General features: G+C 42.6%; 1 protein-coding gene across 1 annotated transcript in view; it reads left to right on the forward strand.

Moving 5' to 3' along the window:
- Positions 1–13,027, forward strand: part of SHISA6 (shisa family member 6) — a 150,451-nt gene that overhangs the window by 83,508 nt on the left and 53,916 nt on the right. The window lies entirely within an intron of this gene.

Consider the following 13,027-nt stretch of genomic DNA (forward strand, 5'->3'; position numbering starts at 1 on the left):
AGAGGCTGATAATTGATGGAATGGCATCACACAGCTTTTTCCCAATGATCACATTAATTATAGATCCCTCCTGCTTTCTTGTCTGCAGCACTGTTGCTCCCATTCATGTTCATTGAACTCCATCATGCATTTCATTAGGAAACAATCAAGTGTGATTGTCCCAGCCAGGAACTGGCCTGAGAATCAGCATTTAGCACGGGCAAGGCAATCATCTCTGGAGTGGGTTTTGGAGGGGTATATTAGGAAAATCAATCCACAAACATCAGAGGTTTATGTCCAAAAAGGAGACAGAGGAGTAATTTTACTTTATTCCAATAAAGGCAGAGGCCATGGGATATTCCCTGGGGTCTCCCCAGTTTTGGAGGACTCAGCCTCCTTTTTATCCCAATTTCCCAGCCACATTTCCCTCTCTCTTCCCATCTTGTCACAGGCTGTGCCTGACCAGAAGCCCAACCCAGCACAAATCCTGGCACTGACTGCAATGTAACTGCTTCAAATGTGACAATCCTTCAGCTTTTAACCTAAAGAAAGCCCTATTACACCAAAATAATGTATATCTAAATATATATATATATATAAATAGATATTTTTATATTTCAAATATATGCTATATAAATCTATATACAATACAACTATAACTATAACTATAACTATAACTATAACTATAACTATAACTATCTATATACTATAACTATATACTATACAAAATATATATTATATAAATATAGACATATTTTATATTTATTTTTATAAATAAGTATATATCTATGTCTATAAATCTAATTTATATGCATATAAAAATTCATATTTATATAGATATTTGATATAATTACATATTATACGATTTTATATGATTACATATTAAATTTATATAATTTCTATGTATTTATATAAATAAGTATATATCTATATCTCAAATATAATTTTTATTTATAAAAATAATTCATATTTATATAGATATTTGATAAGATTATATGTTATATGATTTTATATGATTACATATTAAATTTATATAATTTCTATTTATTTATATAAGTAAGCATATATCTATATCTAAGATACAATTTTTATTTATAAAAATAATTCATATTTATATCAATATTTTTATGATTACATATCATATTATTTTATATTATTCTGTATTAAATTGATATGATATTTATTTATTTATATAAATAACAATATATGTTTATATCTAGAAATATCATTTATATTTATATGAATAATTCATATTTATATAATTTTGCATTATCACATATTAAATTGATATGATTCTGTGGTTCCATTCCTGATCCCCTGAAGAGCCTCTCCACCTTGCTCAGCCCAGCCCTGAGTCCAGCCCCAGGCTGGGTTTAACCCACATCAGCTTTGGTGCTGATTTTGTTTCCCTTCCCTCTGGCTCTGTCCTCCTGTGAGTTTTTAGGACAGGAGTGAGCACTGAGCACAAAGGATTATCCAGGGGTGCCAAGGAATTAAACACAACCCAGCCTTGCTTCCCTCAGCAGCATTTTGCTGCTGCTGCTCTGGTTTGGGAGACAAACATATGGCCCTGTGTGTGCTGGGAATGAGGGCTCCCCTGACACCTCTCACTGACAGATGAGACAGGACAAGCTCCAATTTGCTCTCCCCTGGCAGCAGGAAACATCTGTGCTGCTGGGAGCCCTGGACAGGGCAGGAAAGCTACAAGGTAAAGGGCATCCCAGGGAGGGGAAGAGAAAAACTCTTAATTGGCACTGAAAATAAACCTGAGACTCAGCCTGAAGGAAGGGAGGCTCCAGTGTCAGGTGAGGCTGTGGAGGTTTCAGTGGAAGTGCAGAAAATGAGCTGAAATCTGGAGGAAACTCCCCTCTGAGGGATGAGGAGGGGGTTTGCCTCGGCCTCTGGGGGAAGGCATTGGTTGAGAGTCCAACAAAACCGTTTGACAAAAATGGCACAAAAATGCCCAGCTACAGAGAGGGGCCAGCTGGGGAGTGGTGACAGAGGGGACAGGGTCTGTGCATGGAAATACAGTGTTTTACCGTGTTAAACCACTGGAGGAATGTGACCGTGTTCACAGGAGTCCAAGGATGAGGGAAGAGATGAGGATCTGACTCCATGTTTCAGAAGGCTGATTTATTATTTTTTGATATATATTATATTAAAACTATACTAAAAGAATAGAAGAAAGGGTTTCATCAGCAGTCTGGCTAAGAATAGAAAAGAAGGAAAAAATAACAAAGGTTTGTGTCTCAGACAGAGAGTCTGAGCCAGCTGACTGTGATTGGCCATTAATTAGAAACAACCACATGAGACCAATCCCAGATGCACCTGTTGCATTCCACAGCAGCAGATAATCAATGTTCACATTTTGTTCCTGAGGCCTCTCAGCCTCTCAGGAGGAAAAATCCTAAGGAAAGGATTTTTCAGAAAAAGTCATATATCTATATCTATATCTATCTATCTATCTATCTATCTATCTATCTATCTATCTATCTATCTATCTATCTATATATATATATATATATATCACTGGAGGAATATCCCTTTGCAAGGCAGCAAACAGCTCCATTTTGGGACCATTTTGGTTCATCTTGGGTGCAGCCCTGGCTGTGCTGCCCAAGGTGGATCCATTGAGGAGATCCTTTGAATAAATCCCTGCCTTATCCTGTAACTCTGCCCAGCCTCTGCTCCAGCTCACCCTCTCAAGGCATCACAGTGGGCACATGTTCAGTTCCCCATAAATGGCACAGAGAACTTAAACCACTCTTGAATTTCCTTGGAAAATTCAAATCCTTTAGAAATTCAATGGCAAACTCCATTCTGGGCTTTCTACTGTGGATTAAGCAGGAGAAATGAAGGAACAACATGAAATTATTGCATCTTTCTTCTATCACTTAGCCCAGCATTAGAACATCAAAAAGCTGCTCTCCAAAACCCGTGAAATCTTAAAATACTTGGGGTTTGCTGTGTAAATCTGCTGAATTTGTGCATATTGCCTCCTCTCTCCAGCCACCAGGACTGAAAACTTTTATTTGTTAATAAAGCTGAGTGGCTCGGGGAGCCTGGAAAATGGAGTGCTGGAGAGCAGCAGGAAATAATTCTGCATTTCCCTGGGAAGAATCAATGGGCTCAACAGCATCACTGTTATTTGTTGAACTCCTGAGCTGTTTGCAATGGGCAGCATCCCCCTCCCTGTGCCTGACAGCCCCAAAGTGCTGCTCCTTAAAGGCAGGGAAAACATTGGAGCTGGGAAGGCTCAGAACCGGCCTTTTATTGAAACTTGTGTTTCATTGCTCACGAGAGACGCGGGAAATCAATTTCAGCAGACGTATTTTCTTAAAGCAACATCTAATTGCTTGCAAATGGGGGCTTGGAGGAGAAGGGCCTCTTTCAATTATAAAGCAGCAGCATGGCAGGGGAAGAACACGATGTCTATTACTTTTTTTGATAAATCAATAAAAAAATAAACAAACAGCGGCAGATTGGTCTCCTGGGGATGCCAAGTCCACTCCCAGGATGGATTTTATAGGCCTTATAAAAACAGAGTTTATATTATGGCATCTTAATTAGAGAAGAGCTTCTAGTGCTGCTGAGGATTTATATAAATTCCTGTCCATGGGCCAGCCAGGCTGGAATTGCTGCTCTTCCAGCCACAAAGCCCCACTCTGAGCTCATTTCTGGCAATTTTGGCTGCTCTCAGAGAGGATGAGACAGGAAACTGAAGCTGGGAGTGAAGTTTAGATGAGAAATGCTGATATTTTGGTGCCTTGTTTTTCCTGTCTGAAAACAGAAGAAAAAAGGGTATTTAAAAATACACACACTGATAACAGAAATTTGGGACAGATCTGGCAGTGTTTCCAATTTGCTTTCAATCTTCGAAGGTTTCTTTTGTAGGCTGTAAATAAAATTTTGAAACAAATGTCATTTTGAATTTAAAAAAGAAAACCAAACCCTGAACAAACACCAAAAAACCCCACCCTGATCACAGATCTTTTTCAAAACCTGAAGAGACATTTGAAGAATTTATGATTATTTACCTTGAAATGTGAGATCTAGATTTGTCCAATTTGTCATGGAATCATCGTGGAATGGTTTTGGGGCAAGGGACCTCAAAGCTCAATCCCTCATCCTGCCATGGGCGCAACTTTCCACCATCCCAGGTTTTGCCATAAATATAATTATTTATTATTCAGAACACTCCTATTTTTCACCTTCAACAAATGGTGAGAGAGGAATTTGAAAACACTGACCATTTTCCCTAAAATGTTAAAAATGAATAAGTTATAACTGGGGCAAATAGAATTCTTTATCTGGAATTTGAACTCTGGAATTTATAAACCCTTGTGAAACTCTGGAAATTATTTGCAAATTAATTACCACTTCATAAAAAATGTTGTATTTCTATTCCTGACCAAGCCTTGGAGGAGCTGAGACATATATGTATATATATATATATATATATATATATATATATATATATATATATATATATATATATATATAATATTTATATTTATATTTATATTTATATTTATATTTATATTTATATTTATATTTATATTTATATTTATATTTGTATTTATATTTATATTTATATTTATATTTATATTTATATTTATGTACTTATATTTATATTTATATTGGAAATAAATAATAAAATTTAATTTATATTTTAAATTTTTGTATTCAATATTTTTATATTTAAAAGGTAAATATAAATAATGTAGTAAATATAAATAATCTACTATCATTTATAAAATACAAAATATAAATACAAATACATTTTACAGACATAAATGATATATTTACATTTGTTTTATATTTGTATATAGAATTTTATATATAAATATATATCTATATATCTATATATCTATATCTATATATAGATATAGATATATAGATATATATATAAAAGCATATCTGACAAGGAGTCCCCAATTATGAACACCCGTGGTGAAGTGATCCCCCCAGTTTTGACGCTTTCCAGATTCTCCCCCCTTCAGATGAGATCCAGGCCCCAAATTTTATAAAAATCTGTCTCACAAAGCTGGTTCCAACTATGGTTCCCAAGGAGGACCAATACAGAGGGATCCTGGAATTTAGTCTGTCTTTCTGTCCAGAAAAATATTGAATCTAAGTTACAACAAGGAGTTACAAAACTACAAATGGATGTGTAAATGTTGAGTTTGTGAGGGGCCCCCAGGACGAGGTGAGAATTTGACTCTAAGTTCTCAGAAGGTTGATTTATTATTTTCTGACATTATATTATATTAAAGAATACTATACTAAACTAAAGAAAGAGAAAGGATACATCAGAAGGCTGAACAAGAATGAATAATAAAAACTCGTGACTCCTCAAAGTCCCACACAGCTGATGGTGATTTGCCATTAAGTTAAAACAATTTACCTGTTGGATTAACAATCTCCAGACCGCATTCCAGAACAGCAAAACGCAGGAGAAGCAAATCTGATAATTATTGTTTTTATTTTCTCAGCTTCCCAGGAGAAAATCCTGGGCAAAGAGGATTTTTCAGAAAATATGACAGTCACATGTAAAGAATACAGGGAATATATAAAAGATAAAAAAAGCAAAAACCACAATGGCACTACCAGCACCTCCCCTGCATTCCTGGGATGTATCCATGAGGGATTTTCCCTGGAAACTTTTCCCTTTTCTCTTTTCCCTTTTCCCTTTTCCCTGCTGTCTGTGGTTGCATTTCCAGGCAGGCTGTGGTTCAGATTGAAATGTGCAAATACCCAGGCAGGCAGAGTGGAAATCTCACAATATTTGATTAACCTGAATTATTTGCTTTCATAAACAAGTAGGTTTTGAAGATCTCTCCAGGACTGCAAATTATTTTGGCAATTATCTTGGAGAGATAATTAGGGATTTCAAAGGAGGATGCTCTGGAGGGGAGCAGGGAGGATGCAAGGTGACCTGCTGCAGTAATCCAGCATGAAGATTAGGGAGGAGGACATCAAAAGCAGCTGGGTTTGTTGATGCCATTTCTATTAACAGGATTAGTGGTGATAGCACAGGAAAACTGCCCTGGACACGAGAGATTTCCTCCCAGGGCCTGCAGACAACAGTTGTGTTCTTCTCTGGGCTGGGATGCTGCAAGATGTCCATGGGGGCAATAAAAGGAGTTTAAGGTCCCTTCCAGATGAAACCATTTTGGGATTTGATGACTTCTTTTTTATTTTTTTAAATTTTTTTTTAATATTTTTCTTTTTTTTTTTTTTTTTTTTTACTCAAATACACAATTTTAACTAGGAGATCTAAAGTTCTCTTGACTTCTCAAAACACTAGAAAAAATGAGAAAATAACGGAAAAATAGATAAAAAATTTAGACAAAAAAAAAAAAAAAAAAAGAAAAAAGCCCTCAAAAAACATACCAAACAAAAAACTTAGATGACAAAATGGGGCTTCTTGACAATTCTGACATTAATACTTTTTAACTGTTCATACTGCTTATTTTCCAATGACTGGAACTTCTTTTTTTTCCCTTTTGTTCAGTCCAATATAACTTGTTTTTTACCAATAATTGCATTTCTGGTGCCCTACAAGACTCAAAACCATCTGATAAGCTTGTGCCTGTTCTGGCTTTGGGTGTGGATCCCCCAAGGCACCCTTGGCTGGGTGAGGGGATGGAACATCAGAGGCTCTGATGGAATCTCCAGATTATTGCAAAGCTGGGGTGGAAATGAGAGATGGGGACAAGTAAAGGTGTCACAGATGCTCAGACATTTACCCAAGCAGCTTTATGAGGAGAGGAAATTGGATTTTCAACCATCAAAAAATTCAGCAATAAAAAAAAAAATTATTACTGAAAATTCTTTGGACTCCTATTTTTTTAGTATTTTTCCCCCTTCTCTGATTTTCCTCATCTTCTACAAGGAAAAATCAGCCACTTCCAAACTGCTCTCCATTTAAAACACCTGCCTTGGATATCTTGGCCAATCAGAGCCAGATAATTGCTTCATTTTCTTAAGAAAATGGGAATTTTGAGTCAATCCAGAAAGAAAAAATGAAATGCTTCACTTCTTTTTTTTTTTTTTTTTTCTTTCTTTCCTGAAGGGTGAATGAAAAATTTTATTTTGAAGTTTAGTTCAAGTTCTTTTCTGTGTCCTCTGGGGTCAGGACAGGCAGAGAATGAGGGGGAATAAGAAAAGAACTGCTCAGAAATGGGAGAGCCAGAGGGGTCACTATCATAATGTAATTAATATTATATAATATTTTTTAAAGGTATATAGCAATATAATAAATAGAATCTGATTAATGCCCATCCTAGCACTCCTCCCTCACTGCTCATCACAGGGCTCACACATGGTGCAATTTTATCATCAGGGACAAGAGGAAAGCTCCCCAGGAAATTATTCCATGGGCAATTCCCCAAACCACCTTGTGTGGGGTAATGGGGAGCAGGAAGGATCAGGAGTGAGAAAGGGAACACCATTCACCTCCCAGTTCCTGCACTGAGATCACCCACTGGGATCAATTCACTTCCAAATTCCTGCACTGGGATCCCCCAATGGGGTGAATTCACCTCCCAGTTCCTGCACTGAGATCACCCACTGGGATCAATTCACTTCCAAACTCCTGCACTGGGATCATGCACTGGGGTGAATTCACCTCCCAGTTCCTGCACTGGGATCCCCCAATGGGGTGAATTCACCTCCCAGTTCCTGCACTGGGGTCAAACTGGCATTTAGGGACCCCCAGTGACTCCCACTGTCCAGCAGTTCCCATCCCACAGGGTACCTGAGCTTCCCATGCTCGTTGTGTGTCCATTATTAATTTTTTTTAATTTATGAACTACCTTGGGGAGGTTATGTAAGCTCCACCTGCCACACACGGGAGGCGTTTCTGGGTCATGCTCTGTTATCTCTCAGAGCTCAAGCCAACTCCCAATAATTGATGCAGCTCCAAGAGAACATTTTCCTGCGGCGCTTCATTTGATAATTATTCACCACGGGGCTCCTCAGCTGTTTCTGGCCCTGCTTTGGACAGGAAGCCAAGCTGTGGGGAGTCCTGCTGGAGGCAGCTCCAGAGATTTCAGATCATGGAGGTGCTACATGATTTCCTTTCCTGCAGAAAAAGATGTTCCAGCTTGCCACCATGACCTTTTCCAGGCAGTCCTGTCTCAGATTTTTCCTCCTCTCAGAGGACATTTGGCTCAGACCACATCCCAACACCTCATCCCTCATTTCCTGCACACCAAAATATGAAATTTCAGCACACCTGGGACTCACAGGTACCCTCATCTTTGTGTTTTCTCATGTACATTGGCATAGCTATTACTCTCAACATGAATATTTTATTTATTTTTTTTACATTTTTGTGTCTTTCCCACATGAATTGTGATTATTCTTCCCCACACCTGTTACTGAGTCTGTTATGAAATCCAATTATGTAATGTCTGGGACAGGTCCCGGAGTGAGGACAGCTTCCCAACTCCTCTGTTCCAGTTTCTCCTTCAGCCCATATTAATAAATATTTAGAAAATAGGAATTCTGTGTCACAGCAGGTTGTGCCTGCCCTGACTGCACTGGTGTGTAGGTGTGAGATCCAGTTTGCTGTTCAGCTCATAGACAGCCATGAAATATTCAGAGTTTCCTTGATGTTGCTGTAGCTTTTTTGGATGCTCACATTTGCCCTGCAGCTACCATGACCTGTGCCTTTAAATTCCCTGCAAGGACCTGTAGGGAAACATCCTTGGACTGAGAGGGTTTAAGCAAAACCCTTTAGATGGTTCAAAGGGCACTGCTGTAAATCTGGGAGGGTGAAACATTGACCAGAGCACTGAGCTGTGTCCAGCAGCACAGCTGGGACCCAGGCTGGGCATTAAAGCTGATCCTGGGCTGGACACACCTTGCAGGATGGAGATGTGGGGTCTGGGGTTCTTCCCTACACCAGTTTAGCCTTGGTCTGTTGGTCTGTGATCCCAGCCCGGTGCTGGCTGACCCCACTGGATGGGTGACAGCGGAGTGTGACTCAGAATAAAAGGATTAATCAGAGTAAAATAATTAATCAGTCAGATTTTGCATATTTTCCTTTTTCTTGCACACCACCAGGCCAGATCTCAGCTCAGTGCAAGGCCCTGGTGCTGAATTCCCATTTACACCCATCAGCACAGTCAGAGTTAATTCCACAGGGCACCCCATCAATACAGAGACACCCCATTGCTGTGATTTCTGTGCAAACACATCTCTCTGACTCCTTTTACAGAGCTGCGTTTTCTCTGTAAATTCTGGGCAAAGAACCTGGCTCAAGATGTTTGACCTTGGCCAACTCTTGGCTTTGAGAATCTGTCCAGCCCCAGTGTTTTGACAAGCTAGCTACAGCAGCACAATTAGCATTCCAGGGGTGATGCAGGGTCCCTCTCTGGCTGTGAAAGGTTCTGACTTCCTCCTTGCTGAATTAATCCTTTTATTCCCGGGTTTGAACTTGCTCATTCTGGTGGAATGACCCCAGATCTCTTCAGGGGTTTTCATTAAACACACACAGCTCCTCCTGGAAAAAAAAAAAAAAAAAACTGCTCTTCGTGTGGTGAGCCATCCTCAGCTGTGGCAGATTTGTTTGAGCAGGCTGTGGTGGGCCAGGGAGCAGAGCCCAGGGACACAGATCTCCATCAGGGCAGCAGAGTGGCCCAGGGAGCAGAGCCCAGTGAGAGAGATCTCCATCAGAGCAGTTTGTGGTGGATCTTCAGTGGCACAGATCTCCATCAAAGGAGCAGAATGGCCCGGAGAGCAAAGCCCAGTGACAGAGTGGCCCAGGGAGCAGAGCCCAGTGGCACAGATCTCCATCAGAGCAAGTTGTGATGGCCCAGGGAGCAGAACGCAGGGACAGAGTGGCTCAGGGAGCAGAGCCCAGTGAGAGATATCTCCATCAGGGCAGCAGAATGGCCCCTGGAACAGATTCCAGTGAGAGAGTGGCCCGGGCAGCAGAGCCCAGTGGCCCGGGGAGCAGAATGCAGGGACACGGTGGCCCAGCAGCCACTGCAGTGGCCCAGGGAGCAGAGCCCATGGTCAGAGATCTGCAGCAGAGTGGCCCAGGAAGCAGAGTCCAGAGGTCCAGAGAGCAGAACCCAGTGGCACACATCTCCATCAGGGCAGCAGAGTGGCCCAGAGAGCAGAGCCCAGGGACAGAGTGGCCCAGCAGCCACTGCAGTGGCCCAGAGAGCAGAGCCCAGGGACAGAGCGGCCGAGGGAGCAGAGTCCAGTGAGAGAGATCTCCACCAGGGCAGCAGAGTGGCCCAGGGACACAGATCTCCCTCAGAGCAGATTGTGGCAGCCCAGGGAGCAGAATCCAGTGGCACAGATCTCCATCAGGGCAGTTTATGGTGGCCCAGGGACAGATTGGCCCAGGGAGCAGAGCCCAGGGACAGGGATCTCCATCAGAGAAGCAGAATGGTCCAGGGAGAAGAGTCCAGTGACAGAGTGGCCCAGGCAGCAGAGTCCAGTAGCACAGATCTCTATCAGAGAAGCAGAGAGGCCCAGGGAGCAGAGCCCAGGGACAGAGTGGCCCAGCAGCCCCTGCAGTGGCCCAGGGAGCAGAGTTCAGGGGCAGAGATCTCCATCAGAGCAGCAGAGAGGCCCAGCAGGCCCCGCATTGAGAGACCTGCAGTCCCAGCTGCTCAAGGATGCACATCCATCCCCCAGACTCGTCTGCTGCCACTCCCACTCGAAGGCTCCAGAGGCAAAGACATCTTGAAAGCTTTTGTGAGCTGGTTAAAGATCAAAGAAATCTGGTTGCATAAATCTGGAATACTAAAGCGGAATGAAAGGAAGCTGGCATTGCACGTGGAGGGAAATGTAAATTCACGATTTTCCCCAGTGGACTCAATCTTGAGCTCTGAACGAGCTGGCAAGGGCTGCTCTCACTTTGGATGTAAAAGGAGGTGAGGCTGGGCTGATTCCTGATTTCCCTGGGACTCCAGCTCCTGTTTCCACAGCAGGAACCTTTATCCCACCTCAGTGTGAGGCACAAGGCACTCCTCAGAGCCATGGGGACAGGGCTCTCGGTGCTGACTGGCCCTTGGCATCCAGAAAAGATGTTTTTTTCATTTTTTTGGCATAGTTTCAACTGATGGATTGTGTGTTCCTCCTCCTAAACCCACACAGGCAGCACAACTGGCTGCTTCTCCTCAAGAAATTGGTTTTGATCGACATTGATCAAAACTTTGACAGGATTGCCACCCACAGCACTGTCCATCAAGTTATTTTCTCCAGATATTAATGATAGACTTGATCTTCTATTTCTCACCAATTAGCAAGCCCCAAAGTTAAGTGCAGTGGTCTGTTATTTCCCAAAGTTTTGTCTTTCTCTTTCCTGGCTGGTTCTCACTTGAGATAATGCCAGGCTCAGCTTTTCCTCTCCATGTTTCGGGGCTCATTTCCCCTTTCTCATCAGCAATAACTTCCCCCTTCCTTGACTCCAGGTTGTTTAATGTGGCTCTTTGAGCTGCCCAAAGGTTCTTTTTTCCTTTTCTCACAAATGTGGCACACCAAAATATCCCTTTAATCCATGCTTAGAACACATAGTCTTAGCCACTCTTTTATCTTTATTATTTTTTAATGAAGATTTCAATGAAAGCAATTTTTGCAGTGGAAAATAGCTCATATTGAAATGTTCAACCAGTTTAGAGGGTCAGGTTGGACACTGGGGCTGGGAGCAGCCTGGCACAGTGGAAGGTGGCTCTGCCATGGCAGGGGTGGCACTGGAAGGGCTTTGAGGTCCCTCCCAACCCAAACCTTGTGTGATCCTGTAGGTCTGTTGTTTAGGGACACAAAGGAACGTGAGAGATGGGGAGTGGGAAGGTTTATGAAGAGGGGATAAAATGGAGGGTGACGTTATTGGGGCTGCAAAGCAACAACAAAGACAAGAAAATCATTAAAATTCTCTGTTGCCCTGCCTAGTTTAATACAGAGCTGCATTTCTGCTCTCTCATCTTCCCTCCTCTAACCCAGAGAACAGGCCAGGGTCTGTCATTTCCCAGAGACTGGCAGCTCCTTTATCTCCCAAGCTATTTTCCATCAGCCAGGCTGCAGAACCGTGGGGATGCTGGCTCTTGCTGAGCACACAGGAATGAGCACAGAGAGTTTTCCTGGCTGTAACTCCTTCCCTTGAAGGGACAGAGGTGTGGCAGGGCAGAGGAGCAGCCCTGTCCTTGGGGGGGGGGGGTGTGGAGATGGGTTTGGATGTCACCCTCAGCCTGCAGGTGACATCACTGGGAGGGACAGCAGCTGGCACAGGGACAGGGTGACCTGGGGGCTGTTATATGGAATTTGCAGACATGACTCACTGTCCTGGAGCCACAGCCACCTCCAGCAGAGGAAATTGGTGCCTTTGGTGTCGTGGGATGCCACAGAGATTGGTGCCAGCACAGCTCTGGGGATGTTCCTCAAATGTGAGGGACCCCAGCCAGATGTGCAGCCACAGCAAGCAGCAAGGTTCAGCCCTGGCCTGAATGCAGATTAAATTAAAATGTGGGCCAGAATGGCTCAAGTGTCTGTGGGGAGGAAATGATGCCTCAGGTTTTGGCTTTTCTATTTTTCAGGTTCTTTGCTGCTTTAGGGTGTGGGTCTGGATTCATTTTATGGGATGGTGAGCTCTGTGCACAGAGCAGGGAGACAAAACAATTCCTGCTCCAGCTGGGCACCAAGGACAAATGATCCAAATCTCAGCCCAAGAGCACAAACACCGTGGGCTGAAGAGAGAAAAACAAGGATGGGACTGGATGGGCTAAAGCTGGAATGGGACAATGAACTGCAAGGTGCAAATGGAGCAGAACTGATCCCAGGGAGAGACCCCGTGCCTGGTTGTGCATTTTGGGGCCATTTTGGTTCCTCTTGGGTTCATTTTGGGGCCATTTTGGTGCATCTTGGGTGCAGCCCTGGCTGGGCTCTGGTGCTGCCCAAGGTGGATCCATGGAGGAGATGCTTTGAATAAATCCCTGCTTTATTCTGTAACTCTGCCCAGCCTCTGTTCCAGCTCAGCCTTCCCAAGACATCACCATGGACGTGGCTCTGTGGTGAGCTGGGGTTG

This window comes from Melospiza georgiana, chromosome 21 (genome assembly GCF_028018845.1).
Source record: "Melospiza georgiana isolate bMelGeo1 chromosome 21, bMelGeo1.pri, whole genome shotgun sequence".
Taxonomy (NCBI): domain Eukaryota; kingdom Metazoa; phylum Chordata; class Aves; order Passeriformes; family Passerellidae; genus Melospiza; species Melospiza georgiana.